This window comes from Lepisma saccharinum, chromosome 2 (assembly GCF_977018435.1).
Source record: "Lepisma saccharinum chromosome 2, izLepSacc3.1, whole genome shotgun sequence".
NCBI lineage: Eukaryota > Metazoa > Arthropoda > Insecta > Zygentoma > Lepismatidae > Lepisma > Lepisma saccharinum.
Genome location: NC_139230.1, coordinates 87216701 through 87237927, shown reverse-complemented (window position 1 = coordinate 87237927; position 21227 = coordinate 87216701). Strand labels below are relative to the sequence as shown.

Here is a 21227-nt window from a genome sequence, read left to right as displayed (position 1 = left end):
AATAGAAATCGAACCATGTTAGAAGTGCATATATACAATGATTACTGCTGAATTAAACAAGCAGAACTTTGGCTGACCAGTGGCGTACACAAGGGGGGGGGGGGGTTGTTTTTGAGTTTTTGAAATATTATGAAAAATGCTGTGGAGAAAATTAAAAATGGCCAATTTATCACAAAGATCTGCGACAATACTAATACTAGTACTAATGATAATAATATTCCCATGCAACATGGAGAAAAGCAGAGCATTCCAAACACACACGTCTTGCAGAGTGAATGCCTTGAAAATAAAATATGAAGCCACCTATTATTTAAAAGAGAAAGAAAGTTGTTTTGTATTTCAGCTGTATCAATGTTCAATGAACATGTATTTTTTGTGTGTGTGAACAATGAGCATTAACTAAAGAAAGTTCTTGGTTCATTGTAAGTGGGTAATGTATAGATAAAAGCTAGGCGGACAAGAATACACAGCCACCAGTCCACCTTCCCATTGTTTACACCTGCACATTTAAATTTCTCAATTCAAACAACAATAAGCTTAACTACTGTAAAATGTTTTGTTGGTAAGAACAGCGAGACAATCCAGATGTGAATTATCGAGGACATTTATGCGGAGACGAGAGCTGAAAAATTCCAACCAATTCCGGGAACCGAACACTGATCTCCCACGTGGTTCAGACACCCTACCAACCAGACCACCACAGCTCCTTGGATGAGTTCCATACTTTGATTATTTCAATGTATTTTAATATATTTTCTTGTTTTTATGGATTTTCTTCACACTTAAAATGTCTCACCTCCTTGAGTAGACAATTATTTTGTAACAAAGAAACAAAAAATGCTCCTAGAATTTGTCAAAATCGAATTACTACAAAGAAATTTCGTTCTATTGCTTTCATAAATACTATATTTATGTAGATCTCTACTACTTAATGGTAGTAGTGGTATTAGTTTCATTTGTAGGAATTCAACTAATTAATAAATATAAGTATTATTAATTAATTATGGTGATGATTATTATTTAATTAAAGTATAATAAAACAATGGTAATGTGAATTTGCAGAAAGCTTTAGAAATAACCCACCCCTTGATGAAATCCTGCGTAGTGATGGGACGTTCCTGAAAGAGTAGTTCAAAAGTAACAACTCTCTTGTGAGCGGTGAACGACTCATTCACTAGAAATGAACGGCACATTCAAAGAGTTGTATGTGTGCTAGGACTCCTTCCCGTCAAGCAAATATTTCCTTCTTTCTCTTCCACGTATTTTGCGGCGTGGACGGTGGGAGCATGCACCTTAGTCTTTTTGAAAGAAGACAAGACGATGCATCCGAAGTGGTAGGTGGAAGCCGGGAAGGCAAGGGGTTCCTCTCTGTTTCACTTAAAGAGTTGTAAGCGAGGCGGGCTGAAACGTGCTGTGAGAGGGGAGGGAGTCACAGCTGATCACAGCACACTTTCATGACTCTTTGAACGATGAAGAGGGGAAGGTGCCGTTAAAGTGTGCCACGACTCTATGAATGAATGAAGGAGTCGCACTCGCGAGCATGCTCGCTTGTGAGCAGAGAGCGCACAACCCCAGTTAATGAAACAATACGACACACATACACTGTGTAGAATCTCACACATCTTATGCTCATTAGAGAAAATCTGACATAATAAAGGCGAGCGACGCCATTAATAGCATGTCACTCGAACCAAGAATATTTCAAGCTGGCCAGGAAAAAAATCTTTAAAACTAATAAACAAAGAACATGCACAATTGACTTTGCATAGTGTTGTCTTCTGCTTTTGTCAATCCTTCCTGTCTCGGGTTCGATCCCTGGTGGGAGCATCTTGCGCATTAAATCACACTTTGTAATGTAGCTTCAGTCCCGATTAATGTTTCTGAGCATAAAGGGGAATTAAAAATAATTTTGACTGACAAAAGCGCTTTCATGGTACCATCACGAACACGTCTGGGATGTAATGATAACATTAAATGTTAATGAGGTTGTTACAAGCCAGAACTGTCCACGACTCTACGTGTTAATGTGTTTTACTAACAAAAGCAACATTAAAATAATATATTTATACGTATAACATGACCCGCTTTATAGAAATTCGATCATACATTATACACTATGATATTGGCAGAAACATATATTCAATGACTGTAAAACTACAAACAGCTACGTGAGATGGACATGGACAATGTTCACAAGCGATATAAATTTGTTAAACACAGCTGTTAACGAGGACTGCCACCACCTCGCCTTGTGCAAGAGAGCTTGCGAGTAAAGAACGAATGATGAGGGAGGAGAAGAGTCACTAAGGTGAGCGAGTCGTTAAGGTGCTCCATGGCTCTTTGTGCCATCTCGAGAGTTGTGAACGAATGGTGGGAGAAGAGTCGTGGTGCTGTGCTGTGACTCTTCGAGCTGCCAGGAGAGTCGAGAACGAACGAACGATGGGGAAAGAGTCGTGGGACTGTGCTGTGACTCTTCGTGCTGTTAAAAGAGTCGTGAATGTGCGATGCTCGTGGAAATACAAGCATGTGTCGCAGCGCAGATCTGGAGTGTATTTTGTTGACTCGCATCCTCACATTTGTTGCGATATTAAAACCAGTGATCGAATGTGAAAAAAGGAAGAATATGTAGATGCACATTGTTACTAACCAAAGGTCGACATAAACATTTCTGTGCATGCTATCGTACTTCATAATTTGTATTATCTGCAGCATGAAATGCAAACTGAAACAAGATACATATACATAAAATCTTACTCATGAGACAGAGTAATGAAAACAAGTATGTGCAATAAATTTTGTTTGCGTGTGTGTTTACTGTTTACACATATATGTATATCCACACACCTGTATTTGTATTTGTTATTTTATGCCGCTTTTCTTCAAATTTTAAGTAATCAAGACAATGAGGAGGATGCATGATAATATAGATGAAGGACACTCGTAAAGAATATCCTTGCCCAAACTGGGACTAGAACCCAGGTACTTCGGTGGCAACATCAAATGTCGATTACTTCAGAATCTTGGACATCTAGTTGGCTACACACAGAAATGCAATACAACTTATTAATCTTGAAGGACTGGCTGATACGATTCGTTGTGTTTGTTTATTTAAATTCAATAATCTGCTTCAACACCTTGCCGTGCATGGTTTGTGGGCCTATTCATGAATTGGTGCTATCTGTGAATGGTGTGTGGGGCAGAAGCGTGCGGTAAGGAAAGGCGGGGCAAGCGCCGCTTGCGTTGCTTTTTAAAACACTTTTAATATCTTAAGTACGTGTTTTTCAATGCCTTTATACACGTTAGAATGGAATTTATTTACTATGAGATATTTACATTACAGAATTTTCATTTCCCCTATTTCCTGTTCTATTGGCTTGAAACATAAACCGGCTGCACCCTTGACGACGTTGGGCGATGCGGCACGATTGACCGCGTTAGAGGAAGAGGACTGCTCGCCTTTCTCCCCGCTTTTCGAGTGACTTATGCAGTTCTTGCATGGTCACTGTCCATCCCCGTTCACGAAGAAAAAAGACAGAGGGTAAGCAACCCCAAGACCGCATCTGTCTTTGGCAAGGGTGTTGGAAAGAATTCATCCACACTGGCCCCAAGGTTGATAACTTCCAGAATTTTCTGTGCATCCGTACCACCACCTCACGCGGTACGATTTTCATGTTTGAAACTCTATAGTAATTAACAAATTACATTATGAAGTTAGCCAGTGATCACCAGACGTATGCTATTTATAAGAAATGAAATCACAGCCAGTACTTGAACATAACCGTCATGTAGTCAGTTACTCGGAAATATGGAGGGTATGTAACACTGCAACTGCAGGTAGGGTGAAACGGAAGAAGCGTGGGTGTTGCGGATGCATGTTGTTTTTTACTGTGATATTGTGCTGTTTTTTTCTGTTCTTTGTGTAATGTTTTTGTACCTGATGTAAAGTATGATTCTAGATTGAAAATTTCGCCATGGTTGACATACCAGACGAGCCATCGATTTGCAGTGTTGCAGGTAAGGACTTGATTATTAGGGGCCTTCTTTCAAAACCATTCAGTTCGAGAACATAACGTGAAAGGTTGGAGCTTGTGAACCATGAGCGACCGTGTCCTGAATTGTTCATAACCAAACCAACTAAGAAAGATGGGAAAGTTTTCATTAGGCAGTTTAAAACATCTCGGTACAATAATATTATGTGGTTATGTGGCAGCAATGATCTTAATAAATTATTTTGTTGGCCATGCGTTTTCTTCAATACAAATTTAGGACCATGGAACTCGGTGGCGTGCCCAAGGGGGAGGGGGGGTTGATGTGGGTTATAACCCCCCTTTCGCCAAGTATTCCTAAAAAAGAACGTCAAAGGTAGGAAAATATGAAAAAATGAGGGCTGACTACCAAGAAAAAGTATACATAACCCCTCCCTTTCGAAAATCCTGAGCACGCCACTGATGGAACTATACAGGCTACGGTGAGTGACTTGAGCAATTTTTATAATGCAGTGCAAAGACATGAACGTTCGCAGAATCACATCTGCGCTTGCATCCAACTGAAGACAAGTCATGATTCATAATTCTAGCCAAGTAAGAAACCGAAACCCGTCCGTTTATTTAAGATCGAAACTTTATGCTAATAGGATGTTTCTTATTTTCAGGGTTAAAGAAGAACGTAATTTAATTTACAGTTGCCCTCAAATATCAGGTAAATCATAATTTTATTCATGGTTGGAATTTAAAAGTTATATCGAAAGGCTGTTTTCCTTCTTTAAAAACCGTGCAGCGAAGATTTGATTTTACGGTATGTATGCACTTCACACACTCAAGCCCGATACGTCACCATTATGCACATTATTGTAAGTAGGGATGTGTGTAGGCCTATATTATATTTGAAATTGTTATAATTAACCGAAATGAAAAATTCACCCATCGCTTGCCTATCACGAAAGGTCACGGCACGCCCCTGGTGTGGGGCTACGTGTGCATGGTTTGTGGGGCTATCCGTGAATGGTTTGTGGGGCTACGCATGCATGGTTCGTGGGGATTTTTCAGTTGAGAAGGTTGGAAATACTGCATACCCACTGATGATCTAGCACGCTAGTCAAGCTGTCTCGCCATATTGTGCGTTTCGCAAGCGAAAAAAGCAAAATACCACATTGAAGAAGCTTTTGCAATGCAAAATAGGTAAGTACGAATGTTAAAAGAGACTAAATAAATGAGTGAGAGGTGTTGGGACCATACCGAAGTAGTAATAAACAATAGGAACCGTTCCCAAACATCCATACTCAGGGCAAGGTTTGAGCTCAGACAATTTGGTGGCAAGATGGTGAGCAAATCATAAACACAATTGTCAACACTCAATACTCGATGGGATGGGTAATGGCCTTAAAAATATGTAAACAGTGGGCTAAAAAAAATGGCATTTTTGTAGATTTGCAAATTTTAATTTTACCTTACTGGGATTTTATTGGAAAAGAATTTAATTTAATAAAAGATATATGATAGGGAGAATCGCATCTCTCCAATTCTGAAACCAAAGCGTGAAAACTTAGTCCTCACTACCTTCAGATTGGTTAATCGACATTGGACCTACAATTAAAAGATGGGTTAAAAGTGTGGTAAAATGTAAGTATCCTCGAAACACATTTCTTCAAATTTACACTTGAAATTACTTACCGAATGCAGTTTCTTTAGGATTGTGGAAATTCGGGGAAGTGTTTTCTCGCATCGTTCATTCAATTTTGCCGGTAAATTATCTATTTTTCGATATAAATGTGCGACCGATGCACGAAAGCTCTTGCATCCATTTACTTCCAGGTGGATGTAGCCTGTGTGTGATGACGTAATCCCAGTCAATCCCAGTCAGTGTTTCCAAACACGTGTTTTTGTAACTGAAGAAGGTACGTTTCCGCAAATGGTTTGTGGGGCTATGCGAGAATGGTGAGTGGGGCTACGCATATTTTTTTCGAAACCAATTTTTAACTATTGTAACCTATACGTGACCCTACTAACCTAACCTTACCAGAAATGGTCCGTGGGGTTATGTATGAATGGTTCGTGGGGCTACGTAGGTATTTTTTGGTGGAGTGGGGTGGAAACACTGCATGCCGACTACGGTAGTGAAACTGTGACCGCCATTTAGCGTGTTACTGAAGGGAAAAAGAAACGAACAAAACTTACTTCATACGTCGAAAATATAGATTATTTCCGTGAAAAAAAAAGAAATGGCACCTTGATGAATCCTTAGGAATGCAGAATACGTAAGTACCAATGTGCAAAAGAAGAAAATAAAGGAATATCACGTGTTTCGGAGATACTTAACATTTAATAAAAGTTAATGAGGCTACAGTCCAAAGTAGCATTCGAAGAACTGTTCAATGTGACTCCACTTGGAATCAAATCCAAGCCCCCTGGAAATCCAAGCCCACAAAAAGCCAGCAATAGCGATTGATTACACTATCGAAAAGGCTCTCACATTCTGACGTAATTTGTTATGAAATTATTTGTTTCCCCTAAGCAAACGAATCAAACATTCATTCCGTCAGGGATGGGCGATGCGCTACAAGACATTTCAGTGTCTTCATTTGCAAACACCAATTAGCGTTTTACCCCAAGTTACACAAATAATGCTCTGCAGGCACACAAGCTGATCGTGTAGCATTATAATGTCATTGCTAATGTGGAATCATAGATGCACAGTTTGAAACAACACTTCAGTAGCACATCATTATGCTTTAAAACAATAAATATAATATATTTCATAATTACTCACAAGCTATTTAATACATCGCAAGCGTTAGTTTGAATCCAAAGATGCGTAAGCGGTCTTATAACTTCGCATTCTCTAGGCTAGGCTAAATATAGGATTACTGCAAGATAATTACGTACAATCGGCTTGGCAACCCAGGTTAAGTCAAACTCAGTGATTCAATGTGTCCACATGAGCTGTATGATATTTCTCATTTAGAATATTTCCTTCTCCACAATTTTTTCCCCGATTCAAAAAATAATTTCCTCATTAAGTCATACGTAGAGATTGAAGTCTTCACAACGTTGAAGGCACGAAGTTCATTTTGTCTTCTGCTGGTTTTCTTCTTCTTCTTTTCACACTTCACATGCGTTGACAGAACTTCTTCTTTATCCATTCCTGTGCATTGTGTACAGTATTACCGTGCAAATTGTCCATCCCCGCGCTTTCCAGAATTCACCTGCGTGCATCTGACTGGTGTAGGGAAGTGCGGGACAGAATTTTTGGGTTGGGACGTGGTCGGGACGGGGAATTTTTTAAATCCCAACATTCGGGACGGGAAAAATTCAAAATTTTCCGACAAAGTATGCAAATTTTCGGGACGGGAAATGTTCTAAATTTCCAAAAGCTCTGGAAATCTCGAATTTTACTCGTCATTTTCACATTAAGTGATTGTTTTTGCATTTCTGGTAGAAAAACCAACAATTTCAGATACGTTCCAGACATTTACAATGCAGAAAACGTCGAGAATTAACGACTTTTTAAAATGACCATTCGGTATTTCCCGACTGATCGGGATTCCGAAAAGTCGGGAATTCACTTCCCGAAGTCGGGATGGGGACGGAATTTTTTTTTCCCGATCCTGATCCCGACTTTTCGGGATCCCGCACACCCCTAGACTGGTGCACCAAAAATGACGTCAAATTCGGTGAAATACGGAAAGCTTCATGCTGCAGCAAATGGAAGCTAGATTCGGAATGCGCGCGCATATTCACGTTTCTTAGGAAAAAATCACTGATGGTGACTAAATCACAGAAGATATTTCATAAATATTAGATATTTTCACTTAACGACATCTTATTTTGTGCACTACGAAATTCAGTTGTATTATTTTGTAAAAATGTCGAATATTGCCAACAGATGCTTTCCTGCATACCAGACGGACGCATGTTTTGATGCATCGAATACTTTATTTCACATTCCGTGCAACTGAAGAAGCAGTAGTATTAAAAATGTCGACAGTTTATACTTGCAATCAGTTTATTCGCCTCCGTGCAACAAATCGGCGTAACATTCCGTACTACTGCCTACAGAACTCATATCATGAAACAGAACACGTTTCAGTGCAGACGACGTCATTTTGATTCACCAGCCGCACCCAGCTTTTGAGGCTGGTGTAAATTGATGACGTCATGGTTTAACCTGGTGAAAGTTCTGCGCACCGGTAAAATACGGAAACCTGAAGCGTGCACCAGAGCGTCCACTGGTGGATTCTGGAAAGCGCGGTAGCTCTTGAGGTTGGTGTAAATTGGTGACGTCGTGGTTTAACCTGGTGAAAGCACAGACTAAGAAGGGAACAGACTAGGGGTGTGCGGGACAGAATGTTTTTTGTCGAGATGGACTTTTCGGGATCCCGCTCACCCCTACAACAGACCGGTAAGCTATATTTAAAACGCTCTGCGTTTGGAAACTGCAGTACTATACTCCGTCAACAGATGGCGCGGCAGTCTACTTTTGCTGTTCGCAGTAAATAGGAGGAAGATTGTTTCGCCCACTGGAGTTCTTTCCACCAAAGAAAGGTCGGGAGTGGTTGTGAAACAGGTTTTCTGAGAACGAGAGGGAAATATATTTTCGTTTTCTGATTTCATGCAGTTTGTGAATTTACAGAGTGTGGACTTTTACTAGCCAGCCAGCTACCAAGGAATATAGAGTAAACAAGTTAGCTTCCCATCACCAAACAAGGAAATTTAGAGTGGCATTTAATAACCTTAGCACCGTCTATAGACATGATTACTGTGCAAATGGCAATGGTTTAGCTAAGTGTCCCGCATACTGATGGTAATGGCAAAAGATCAAGCTGTTAGTGCATTTCATGATTTTTCTCAGTGGCGAAGCATAACATTTTTATGTAGTCATCGCAAGATTTTCCAAACATCAGGGTCGATCTTTCAACGGAGAGGGGGGGACACAATATTTCTCTGTGACAAACGCCAAGGTCATTGCCAATTCAATGTAAAAGCTCATACCACAGACCTCCTTACGACTACATAAGACACATAATTCTATCCCATACGACGAGAATTATTAAATATGATGGAAACTGAAATTCAAACACCTTAATTGTCGCGTTTAAAGGTAAGGAGAACCTTTATGGTTCGCCGCCAATTGTTGTTTTGATAATGAAAAGTAGATTCATATCTGTGCTTTTCTCTTAACAAGTGAAAATAGCAGACATTCAAGTGGTGTGCCCAGGATTTACTTTTTAGTAGTCATTCCTGAAGTCCTCATTTTGCTATATTTTCCTGCCTCTCCTTTCTTCTTTTTTTAAAAAGAATATTGAGCCTAAGCAGAATTATGATCCTCACCACCCCTTCTTGAGCACGCCACTGGACACTCGCAAGATTCTTGATGACTTCAGACAAACCCTGCCGTGTTGTAAACATGGGGATGGGGGCTGGAAAAAGGTCCTGTTATGACCCAGATCTTCAAGAGTGGGGTAAAGTACAGGTCGTTGGACCTGTCTGCCTGTTCGCAAGCGTTAGGCTGTTCTCAGCACCGGCAGAGACCAGAGAGATTCGCACCATTCTTAATCCGGTCCCTGGCCATAAGACCCGCACAAATCTTGAGGTGAACGAATTTTCTCTTTTGATCCTGTTAGGGCTAGGGATGGCCAGATCCAGATCCTAGCGGATCCGAAATCCGGATCCGGTTGGTTCCGGATACTAAAATTTTTCGGATCCGGATCCAGAATTTTGCGTTTTGGATCCGGATCCGGAACCGTTTTGCCATCCCACATGCGCTTCTTTGGAAACTAAGAATGTGTTTATAACATATTGTTACATGCTAATACACATATATATATAATATACATACATATATATATATATAGTGTGTGTGTGCGCGCGTGCGCGATTTATAATTAATTAATACACTTACAAGGGAGATCTAAGTCTCCCCCTCCGATTTCCATGAAACTTGGCAGGTGTATAGAGGCCCTCCTCCCTCAAATGTCAAGATGAGGAGAAATTGAAGTGAGGATCTGACCCCGAAACCAAGTAAATATGGCATAGGAAGAACCAGGGGGCATAGGGCCTCTCTATACACCTGTCAAATTTCATGGGAATCGGAGGGGAACACAGGGATCAGATCCCCACTTCAATTTGTCCTCATCTTGACATTTGAGGGGAGGCTGCCCCCTCGAACAGATTTTTAGCCGAAACAAAAAAAACACGTATTTCTTCCTTTGGGCCCCTCTATACATCTGCGAAGTTTCATGAAAATCGGAGGGGGACACAGGGGTCAGATCCTTACTTCAATTTGACCTCATCTTGACATTTGAGAGGATTTTGCCCCCTAAAACAGTTTTTAGCTGAAACACAAAAAACACGTATTTCTTCCATTGGGCCCCTCTATACACCTGCCAAGTTTCATGGAAATCGGAGGGGAACACAGGGGTCAGATCCCCACTTCAATTTGTCCTCATCTTGACATTTGAGGGGAGGTTGCCCCCTCGAACAGATTTTTAGCCGAAACAAAAAAATACGTATTTCTTCCTTTGGGCCCGTTTATACACACACCTGCCAAGTATCATGGAAATCGGAGGGGGACACAGGGGACATATCCTTACTTCAATTTGTCCTCATCTTGACATTTCAAACTGTTTTGCCCCCTAAAACCGTTTTTTAGCTGAAACGAAAAAACACGCATTTCTTCCATTGGGCGCCACTATACACCTGCCAAGTTTCATGGAAATCGGAGGGGGACACAGGGGTCAGATCCTTACTTTAATTTGTCCTCATCTTGACATTTGAGGGGGTTTTGCCCCCTAAAACCGTTTTTTAGCTGAAACAAAAAAAACACGTATTTCTTCCTTTGGGGCCGTTTATACACACACCTGCCAAGTATCATGGAAATCGAAGGGGGACACAGGGGTCAGATCCCCCACTTCAATTTGTCCTCATCTTGACAATTGAGTGGGTTTTGCCCTGTAAAACCGTTTTTTAGCTAAAACAAAAAAAAACACGTATTTCTTCCTTTGGGCCCGTTTATACACACACCTGCCAAGTATCATGGAAATCGGAGGGGGACACAGGGGTCAGATCCTCACTTCAATTTGTCCTCATCTTGACATTTGAGGTGGTTTTGCCCCCTAAAACCGTTTTTTAGGTGAAACAAAAAACACGTATTTCTTCCACTGGGCCCCACTATACACCTGCCAGGTTTCCTGGAAATCGGAGGGACACAGGGGTCGGATCCTTACTTCAATTTGTCCTCATCTTGACATTCGAGGGTGTTTTGCCCCCTAAAACAGTTTTTTAGCTGAAACAAAAAAACGTATTTCTTCCTTTGGGACCCTCTATACGCCTGCCAAGTTTCATGGAAATCGGAGGGGGACACTTACATAACCTCCCTTGTTAGTCTTACACTTTGTAATTATATAACACTGCATATATTATAATGTTTTATTTTAATTTGTAAAACTATAACTGTAGAACAATTGTATAATTTTTGTATAACATTTCTATCTTGTTATATGTGTTAAAGGTTTCATCCTGGAATGGAAATCTCACATTTATGTGTGTTTCCATTTCCAGTACATTCGAATGAATACATATTCGTTTCAATGGCATTTACAAAATCACCTCTGACATTTTATGTTAAACAAGTAAGATTTTTTTTGTGCACGAGTGTGTTAGCCGATGCGTAGCAAAGTATTTTAGGAACAACACTTGAAAAAAATTCTTGTAGGACTAACTAATGAAAAATTTCTTTGTAATCGAAGATCTTAATACCTTTTAAGGTGCGGTAATATTATTATGGGATTGAGATACGAAACTCTCGGATCCGGATCCATATCCGAAACTTTCGGACCCGGATCCAGATCCGGAACTTTCGGATCCGGATCCGGATTTTTCGGATCCGGATCCGTTTGGCCAGCCCTAGTTTGGGCATGCCTAAAGGAAGGAAAAATTCTTGGGTAGACATCTGGCATACTGGCCCCAAGTTTTCTAGGGGCCCATAAATTCAAGATGGACGCCGCTTCACGCACCAGCAAAATAAATCGATCATAACTCCTTTAAAATTGTTTTTTGACAATGCCTAGAGCCATATTTTGTTCAGAATTGAAAACGGAACAAAAAATATTCTTTCAGTGTTTTTCATATCTTGCACTGTTATGGAGATATATCCAGTCAAAGAATTCCGTACCCTTTTCTGCAAGGATTCTAAGCAATTATTTCATATTGCCAGCTCCTGGTCATAAGACCCGCACAAATTTTAAGGTGAACGACTTTTCTCTTTTCATACTGTTAGGGCATGCCTAAAAAAACATCTTGGGTAGACATCTAGCTGGCCGGGCCTAAGTTTTCTAGGGGCCCATAAATTAAAGATGGCTACCACGCACCAACAAATGAAATCTATCAAAACTCCTTTGAAATTGTTTTTTTACAATTTTGTTCACAATTGAAAACGGAACAAAAAATATTCTTACAGTTTTTTTCGTATCTTGCACTGTTGTGGAGATATATCTAGAGTCGTTTTCACGTTCAGAAGACACAATGGCCTCTTATGGACAAGGCTTTTCTTATGGGAAATACGAGCGCGCTGTTGTGAAATTTCTCGATTTACAAATTTAGCTTACGTAAAATCGGTACCTGCAGTTTTGCAGGAAATTTTGTAGAGAATACGATGGTGAGCACAAAAAAGTGGTAACTTGTTTACATATTTTTAGATAAATTGAAACCGCAAATTTTCTGTGAAAACAAAATTTTTACATTGTTTTCATTCCTAACGTTGAAACATGCCGTAAAATTTAAGTATTCATTATGAAAAAAATTGACACGGTTTTCTAATTGTCATAGGTGATGATGGTGCTCAGAATTTATCAATACTTTAAAGCATATTCGCATTAAAAAATATTCAAATAAAGTATGTGGAGATTTTTTTATATTCGTGCAGTAGAAAATGTCGTCGCTGGCCATTTTTTGTTCTGTAATTCCAAGTAAAAACTTCCAGCGACAAAGTTGTGAAGAAAATAATGAAATTATTTTTTATAACCACTCAAAGGTTCCCAGAAATATTACTTCCATGCATTTGGAGTTTCTTTTTAACCCGAACCGCGCGCGAAGTAAGGAGACGTTGTCTGGCCATCTTGAGCCGACATCACCGCAGCATTTCGGCTAATCACCACCAAGTTTTCGAGTTGTTATTTTATTTCCATTCAGTAAAAATATTAACTTCATTCAGTTTGTTATAATAGAATTGCAATTACTTTAATTTAATAATTGACAATTATTTCCAATGCTGCTGTTGTGAGCAACATTAGTGCTGTCGCAAATACACGTTGTTTTTGTTTACATTACAGTCGACATTAATACTGAAATGAAGATCATCTTTCAGTTTCCAACGTACACATAAATTCATAGACAATAATGAATTTATATATATATATATATATATATATATATATATATATATATATATATATATATATATATGTAACACATTACCATAATGTTATTCTATGAAATAATTACAGAGAAAGGCGAATGAATATTAAATGTGCCTGTGAATTAAATTAAATCTAATGGGAAAATGACATACTAATGAAATGTAATGTTCACAGTATAATATTAATATTAATAATTACATATAATTATCATTTTATATAAAATATGTAACACCTACATTGTGAAGGAAGCTCATCATTTCCCGGCGACATGAGCTAGCGCTGTATTGGCAACACTGTACGGTTTCTCCATAAGCGCCGTTGTGTCATCTGAACGTGAAAACTAATCTAGTGAAATAATTCCGTACCCTTTTCTGCGAGGATTCTAAGCAATATGTTACACTTTACTTGACATTCAGGCATATAAAGGGCAAATAATTACTGCCTGTGATACTTTGTTGATGCCTACTATTGTGGCGCATGGCCAGTGTGACGTTATACGTCAAAGATGACTGCCTCTGAAGAGCTCTGCGGGCAGCTGGTTACATTCCCTACGAAGATCAGTCCGGAGCTCTGGAAATGTCTTTGGTGGAGGCTGGCGGGCTGCAACTCGTCTCCTTAATGCACTACAGTATTTATAAGAAAGTAATCCAACAATTTGGCTCGATGCGCACATGTATTATCATCAGGCCCGTAGCTAAAGGGGGGGCAGGGGGGAAACTGCTCCCCCCTGAGAGCCTCCTGTGCCCCCTGTGAAAAATACAGAACACATTCCTACCTGAAATTCTCACTAATGTTTAAAATTATATCATGTGTTACTCTAGCAACATAACAAAGACACTAATTGATTTTGTGATTTATTAGGGTGTATGGGATTCCGTATAATGTCGTATCACGATTGGGGGGGGGGGAATTCCCTTTCAGATTCAAACTTCGGGAAATGATTTCACAATTTTCAATATCTAGAACAATTGTGACATTTTGAGTAGTCTTGCATTAATGGTGCCGAATTTGTTCGGATGTTTTTTCTTGGATGTGTTGCTATGAACTTAGAACTGCTTAAATTTTTGTTTCCCAAAATCTCCCTTTGGCAATAGTGATTCATGTGGCACAGGGAGGTGTGGATATTTTAATCTTGTTACTTAGCGTTGCTTTCTGCCACTTCTAGCTAATCGCAACAATGAATGATGACATCAAATTGATGAAGAGACACTCACAGACAGTGCCGCAACCACAGGGGGCAGCGGCCATATCCCCCCCCCCCCAACCTTGGACGGAAGTTTATTCTAGGGGAAGCAAACGTTGAAGTAAAAAAACAAGACTAGGAGAATCTAAGAATAGCAGGGCAATTGGATACTCATAATGGAATTAGTTTTTACGTGTTGCTTTCATTTCTCTTCCAGACGGCCAAGGGTACTTGCAAGGGGCACAGAGGGGCAATTGCCCCCCTCTCGTTTCAAATTTTACACAAATAAAAATACATTTCGTAAAATTTTCTTGCTCGCTTCGCTCACAATTTCTCCTCTTCTTATAGTCCAAGTTCAGAGCCATAGCTATATGGGGCGGCGGGAGTCGGCCCTGGGGGCAAAACTATCTATATATAAAAAAAATGTTAAGGAGAATGCCATGGCGCACCGTAAAATTATTTGCGCCCTATTAAAACAATTTTTATTTCTATGAAACTTAATATCAAATATTAATGATAACACTGTAATCCAAGAAGTCATTGATCAATCGAGGGATTCCTATTTGTTTGTCAGGTGTCGAAACATGTATTTCAACTATAATATAATACAATTCACATAATATTTTGCAAAATGGTTAACGTAACCAGTAGGCAAACATTGTGTGTAGTGATGCAAGAGTCTCCCCTTTGAAGGAAATCGAGTCCGTTGTGGACTAAGGGACCCATGTTTTAATGTTTTAGCAAGTACAAAAAAAGTATTACAATTTTTTACACAATTCATCAAAGTGCAGATAATATGTAACCATTATTATTTAATTCGATTTTGCTTGTACAACACAACACAATGGTGTGGTTGGATTCTCGTTAGATTCCTTTGTGCGTAAAAACCTTGTATACTGGAGAGAGAATCATTATGAAGCATGATTTATAAAGGGCTCCCTTAATCAGTTCTGCAGAGAGGCCCAAAGCTGTTGTTAGTCATCAATTAACATTATCGACCTGTAAATATCAAGTAGGGTGGAGGCACATAGTGGTTCGGATCCCACTTTAAACTGTAGGTCCAATTCCAATTAGCCTTAATGTGCATAAAGTGGACTTAAAAACACCAAATCAATCTATTACAATATCAAGTAGGTACAGTCCCTATTAGCCTATTTATGTTAAACTTTATATGCCGAGTCTGCTGCCACGCACGTGTCAGCAGTAAGAATAAGCTTCAAATTTGCTCATGCCACGTAATTCGTCTGCTAAGAGGATGTTAGCTACAAATCTTAAGAACAGATTGAGACGAGAGAAATGCAAGTTTATGATTAGTGGGAATGAGTGTACAGGTAATTTAGAACCTTTTTCTTTAGAAAGCATTTGATATTATTTTAATGCTAACAGAACCTAACCTAACTACGATAGCATTTAGATTAGAAAAATGCTAAGGGACATAATCTTAAAACATTTTTGTGAAAGTAATCGCTACAACTTCCCAGTATGTGTTACAGACGTAATTGCATACATGGCATGATGAAATCACGATAAGACAAAGACCGAATCGGCTGCCACGCGCATCTTTTTTGAGGTTCCAGCAGAAAAAAGAACGTGGCAGCAGACACTACCAACTTTATATTCTTTGTCAAACTGGAAAGATCATTATCGAAATATTGCTATCTGATGTTGCTCAAAGTTTTTTTTTTTGTTCGGTGCAGTTTCAAGATATCATCCCTTTTCTGTTACTTATAGTTTTTGGGGGAGGGGGCAAGTGCCTCTGTGTACCAATGCGACACAATATATTAAAAATTTGCCCCCTCTAGGATTGACTTCGCCCCCCCTACAAAGAATTCCTGGCTACGGGCCTGATTATCATCCTTGAAGATTAAATCTGGGTCGACTGCGCCTCTGAAAAGTCGCACATGTTGTTGGAGTATCCTCGTCTCTGTACTTCTGAGTAGTGTAAAAGTATATAGGATAAGGACAACAAATGAAGAGCCCATTTGATTAACAGACCCGATTTGGCTACACTTAAAACTATGTCAAGATGCCCATATGGGTCAATTGCCCTAAGTGTACTATGCTGTCAATCCCAAGAATCCTGAATCCTAGTGTACAAATGAAGAACCCTCAATAGATTAATTTGGCTACACTTAAAATTATCTCAAGTTGTCCATATGATCTTATTGCCTACAGTGTGCTGCTCTGTCAAAATCCCAAGAATCCCGAATTCTAGTGTACAAATGAAGAAGCCACAACAGACTGATTTGGCCATGTGTGCAAAAGCTACATCTGTGAGATTGTTGTCCATAAGCTTGTCAAAAATATGCCCCTCTTGATAATGCTATGGCTACACTTAAAACTAAGCCAAAAATGCTCATAAGAGCTTTTGCTTACACAGTAGTATAATGTAATATATGCTTAAATACTTGTTGCTGTTATGTTAATATGTTACCTGGAATATGCTCAATATTTTAATTGGACCCAAGGCCCAACTTGCATATCTAGTACAAAGACAATGTAATATGAAGAGGTTTTCTAGAATTGCTCTGTGACTCTCTCATTTCTTACATCATAAACATATGATTTTTCACCTATAAGACTAACACTACATATGGTGTCATCAGGGAGTGTATCATGGAATTCACAGATAATTTTAATGTTTGTCCTGTCATTAACCACAACTTGTTTCCTTTTTGAGGTGTTGATGACAAACATGGGTCTCCGTGCTTTGAATTCATCTTGTGTGTAATACATGTCAGTATTGCCAGTAGTGACCCTTTTGTATGCTGTAAATGCTTCATATAATTTGAGGAAATCATCCTTGGACATGTTTAAATTATAATTTTCTCTGGGGAACACCTCATTTCTGCTATTTTTAAGATATATGTTTTTGATGTTGCAGTTATCAAATTTACTTGAATTTTTTTCTTGATTATTGTGTCTTCCAGTCTGAAACAGTACCACCACAAAATCTGGCATGTCATATTGTATACTGGAGAATGAGTTTGTAGCATCAAATTAATAATAGCTACCAGTGGCAGGCTTCTGCACACATTGATATGTATAAAATTGTAAAGGCACCTGTGGATTTTTTAGTATATCTGCTTTGTATTTAAGAGCATAACTGGCTTCATATTCAACTACTGGAATTCTTAGCTCCATAGTCTGAATAAGGCATTTGCCTTCATCATGTAGAGTATTAGGCAGAGCTGCCCCAGTAGAATTTAATGTACTGTACCTCATCAAAGCATTATTATCATTGGCAGCTCTTCTAAATGTGATTCTTAAACCACCCTTCCACATAATATCTTTGTAATCTGAGAAGAATCCTGGCAACAGGCGCATGGGGAACAGCACTGTGTGGCTCTTAGATATAATTTTATCACCAGCTTCAAATCCACCTATTTTGTAGTAAGAAGCCTCGGTTTTGGATAATTTTAGTGTGGCCAAAGCTGTAGAGGTAATACCAGGGTAATCTACTCTGTTTATAACAACACCATGTTTTCTGATCTCAATTTCAGAGAACAGATGTGGCACAAAATTGTCTACCAATCTTATGTTTGAGTTAGCCGGATAATCTGTACCATCGAGCTTTACAACATCAAATTTGATGTATAGATCTGCTCTTTGAGGGTGTATAAAGCCATCTCCTACATCAAGATCAACCTTAATCTCTGTGTTGGGTTGATTTAAATTTGCAAAGGTCCTCCTGTTTGGGGGGAATGATTGTAGCTCATAACTCTCAATATTTTCCATTTTTTTTGTATGTATTTTTATTTAAATATTAATTTCTATGATAGCAGTTGTTGTGGCTCCAGCAAAATCAACTAATTCTTCTTTTTCATTAGTGACCATCAATTCAATGTAGTCTATTCTATTATGGCACACAGGAAAATATAATGTTGGTGATGGAGTGTAGATGATCGGCTCCATAAATTCAGAGTTAGGTTTGAATGTTGCAATGATGCAAAGTTTGTTTGTGAGTGCCTATGCCATCTGATTTGGTGATCATACCCTCGGCCACATTACAGTGAATATTTAGAGTCTCTATGGCTAAGAATTTAGGTATATTAATAACAGTGTGTTTGATGGCTGGTTCAAGTTTTGTGTTGTTCTGGAAGCCTAACAGCTCTCCTGTAGTACCCAGATCTACTGTCTCTGTAGCAGATACAATTTCTACTCTGTGAGTGACAGAATTTTGAGTTAATACTATACCTCTAGGTAACTGAGCATTTAAAGTAGACAGATTATACTGCCCTGGAGTGAAAACAATGTTTTGGTCACCAACTGCAATCTTGTTGTTGTGGTGTGTAATATTAGGGATCAAGTACATGCCATAAAATGCTCTGAGAGCTATTGTTTTGGGATACACTATATCATCATGTAATCTAAGTTTCAATATTGAATTTTGGCTGGTGAGATGGAATACTCCCATGATGTTTCAGATACCACAGGGCCTTTTGAAAATCTTCAATTGATGGTTTATTTATTTGAGACAGATATCTAAGAACAGATAAACACAGATGTCCACAATTAACATCTTTGAAATTTTGAACACGGGCATTATTGTAATAAAGATTAGTTGATTTTAGATATTTTACTAAATTTTCAGGTGGAATACCTCCAAATGAATCAAACACAAATGCCTCATCTTTTAAATATTTAAGATAACAGATCCAGTGAGTGCCCTGATTTTTGTACTTATCCAAATTAACTATGCCACACTCTTTGTTGAGTGGTTGTTCTGGTAAAGAATCAGACATGTACACACCTCTAAAATTTTTGATGCCCAGTGGTTTGATTAAAGCTTCAATATCTTGGTTTGTAAGCGGCTCTTGTTTTTTTTAAACTTATTCATGGCTCTCTTAACACCTTTGCCTTGTTTCTCCATGGCCAGATTATGGCGCTTCAATTAATCTAATTCTGCCTTATTTTTTTTGGCATCTATTACTGTTTTTGCTATAGCAGCTGATCCCCCAGCCAAGCTCCCCACAGCCCCCAAAGCTGCTAAAATAGCTGGGATACTAAATATAAATCCACCTATATGTGATTTTTTTCTAGATTGCTGTAATTTTTTTTAATTGAGGGGTACTAAGTAATAATTTCATACCATGGCCCTTGGCAAGACAACAATTTTTTTCTTGCGCTGCTTTTTGGTTAAAAGACTATCAATAGTTTTAAGAGATTTAAGACCTGCATAAGGTATCTGATACATAACACCCTTGGCCTTCATCCTAGGTTTATTATATACATATTCTGAGTTTACATAGCTTAATTAAGTGGCTTAAATTTATTTAATTTATCACAACCCCCATCCCATTTTTTGTTTGGTGTTCATAGCTATGGTGGTCCCCAATGCTGCTATTCTTTCACTTAAAGAAGCATCTTTGCTTACAAATCTACCAAATGCAGCCTCTTCTAATTTCTTGTCTGCAACATGTCGCCTATCAAGATCAGTATGTGTGTTGTATGCTATGTCATGGTCTCTACAAGCAGCATCTAGAGGATTAACACCAGGGTCACCTCTGTTTAATCTATGGTCCAATTTTGTGCCTGGACCACAATACTGATAGCCTGGTATGTGTAGTTCAAATGGCAGCTTGTTTATGATGTCATTAACCAGCCCCCGACCCTCAGAGATATTCCAAAATTTGGGGGGTAGAGTATTAATAATTTTTATAAGATATCCAATGCCCTTAGTGTCATTCACTATAAAATTAGACAATTTGGTGCTTATCATGTCCATAATTCCAACCTTTTCATTGTAAAAATTGTGGTTGCCCGCATTTTCTTCCCCAGCTATGTCCAGCAACCTATCTACAAGTTTCCTGACATCATCAACCCACACAAATTCTTTAGGCAGGGTGTTGTATTGTTTGATTCCACTACCAGTCTTGATCTGTGACCATATGGGCTTGATTAAGTTGTTGTATTTTGCTCCACTGCTAGACTTGACTCTTTTTTGTGTGGGATCATTGTTCTGGTATAGAGCATCTGATTTTATTAATATTTCTTTGTAATGCTCATAATCTTGATCTGTATAGCTGCCAGGTCTCTTCCTAGTCATCAGTTCCCACAATCCAGGTGTGCCAGGGTACTTAACAAAACCACCTCTTTCTCCAAGATGAGATTCTGAATATACAGTTAGATCATCTCCCATAAATGTTACTCTAAAATTGCCAATTTTATGTATGATGCTACCATCACGCTCTGTGTCAGCATATAAGCCAAAAACCTCATCTTTGTTGTCTTTAGGTGTGCTTAAATATTTTTGAGCAAGAAGACCCAATTCAATAGGATCCTGAGTAGCTTCAATTCTTCGAGGAGCAACAGGACTAGGTGTATGAATACTAGAAAGTGGGGTGATTGGATAATCTAATATGTTCCTAGCAGCTACAGGTACAAGCTCTTTGATCAAATTTTGATTCTGCTCTGTAACAGTTTTGATATTTTTACCTAATTCACTAATAGCATCAATAATAGGTTGTTCTGTTTGCTTGTGTTGTTCATAGATTCCTCGGTTCTCTGATTTCCATCCCTTAAATCTTTTTACAAGATAATCTCTTAATTTAAGATCATCAATAATTGGCCTTTTCATGGTTGTTTATTTATGTCTCAACGTCTAGAAAATCGTTGATTTTATTTCTGTAT

The 21227-nt window shown here is 38.8% G+C and overlaps 1 protein-coding gene across 3 annotated transcripts in view; it reads right to left on the bottom strand.

Annotated features, from left to right (window-relative positions):
• The window catches only part of LOC145984086 (uncharacterized), a 129974-nt gene extending 122938 nt beyond the window's left edge, over positions 1-7036 (bottom strand). For 2 of the 3 annotated variants that reach the window (XM_083117491.1, XM_083117489.1), the window contains exon 1: positions 6766-7036. The gene's annotated coding sequence lies outside the window, so the exon portion shown is untranslated. The remainder of the gene's footprint in view (positions 1-6765) is intronic. The other variant, XM_083117492.1, reaches the window with a different exon arrangement.
• Positions 7037-21227: the final 14191 nt, after the last annotated feature.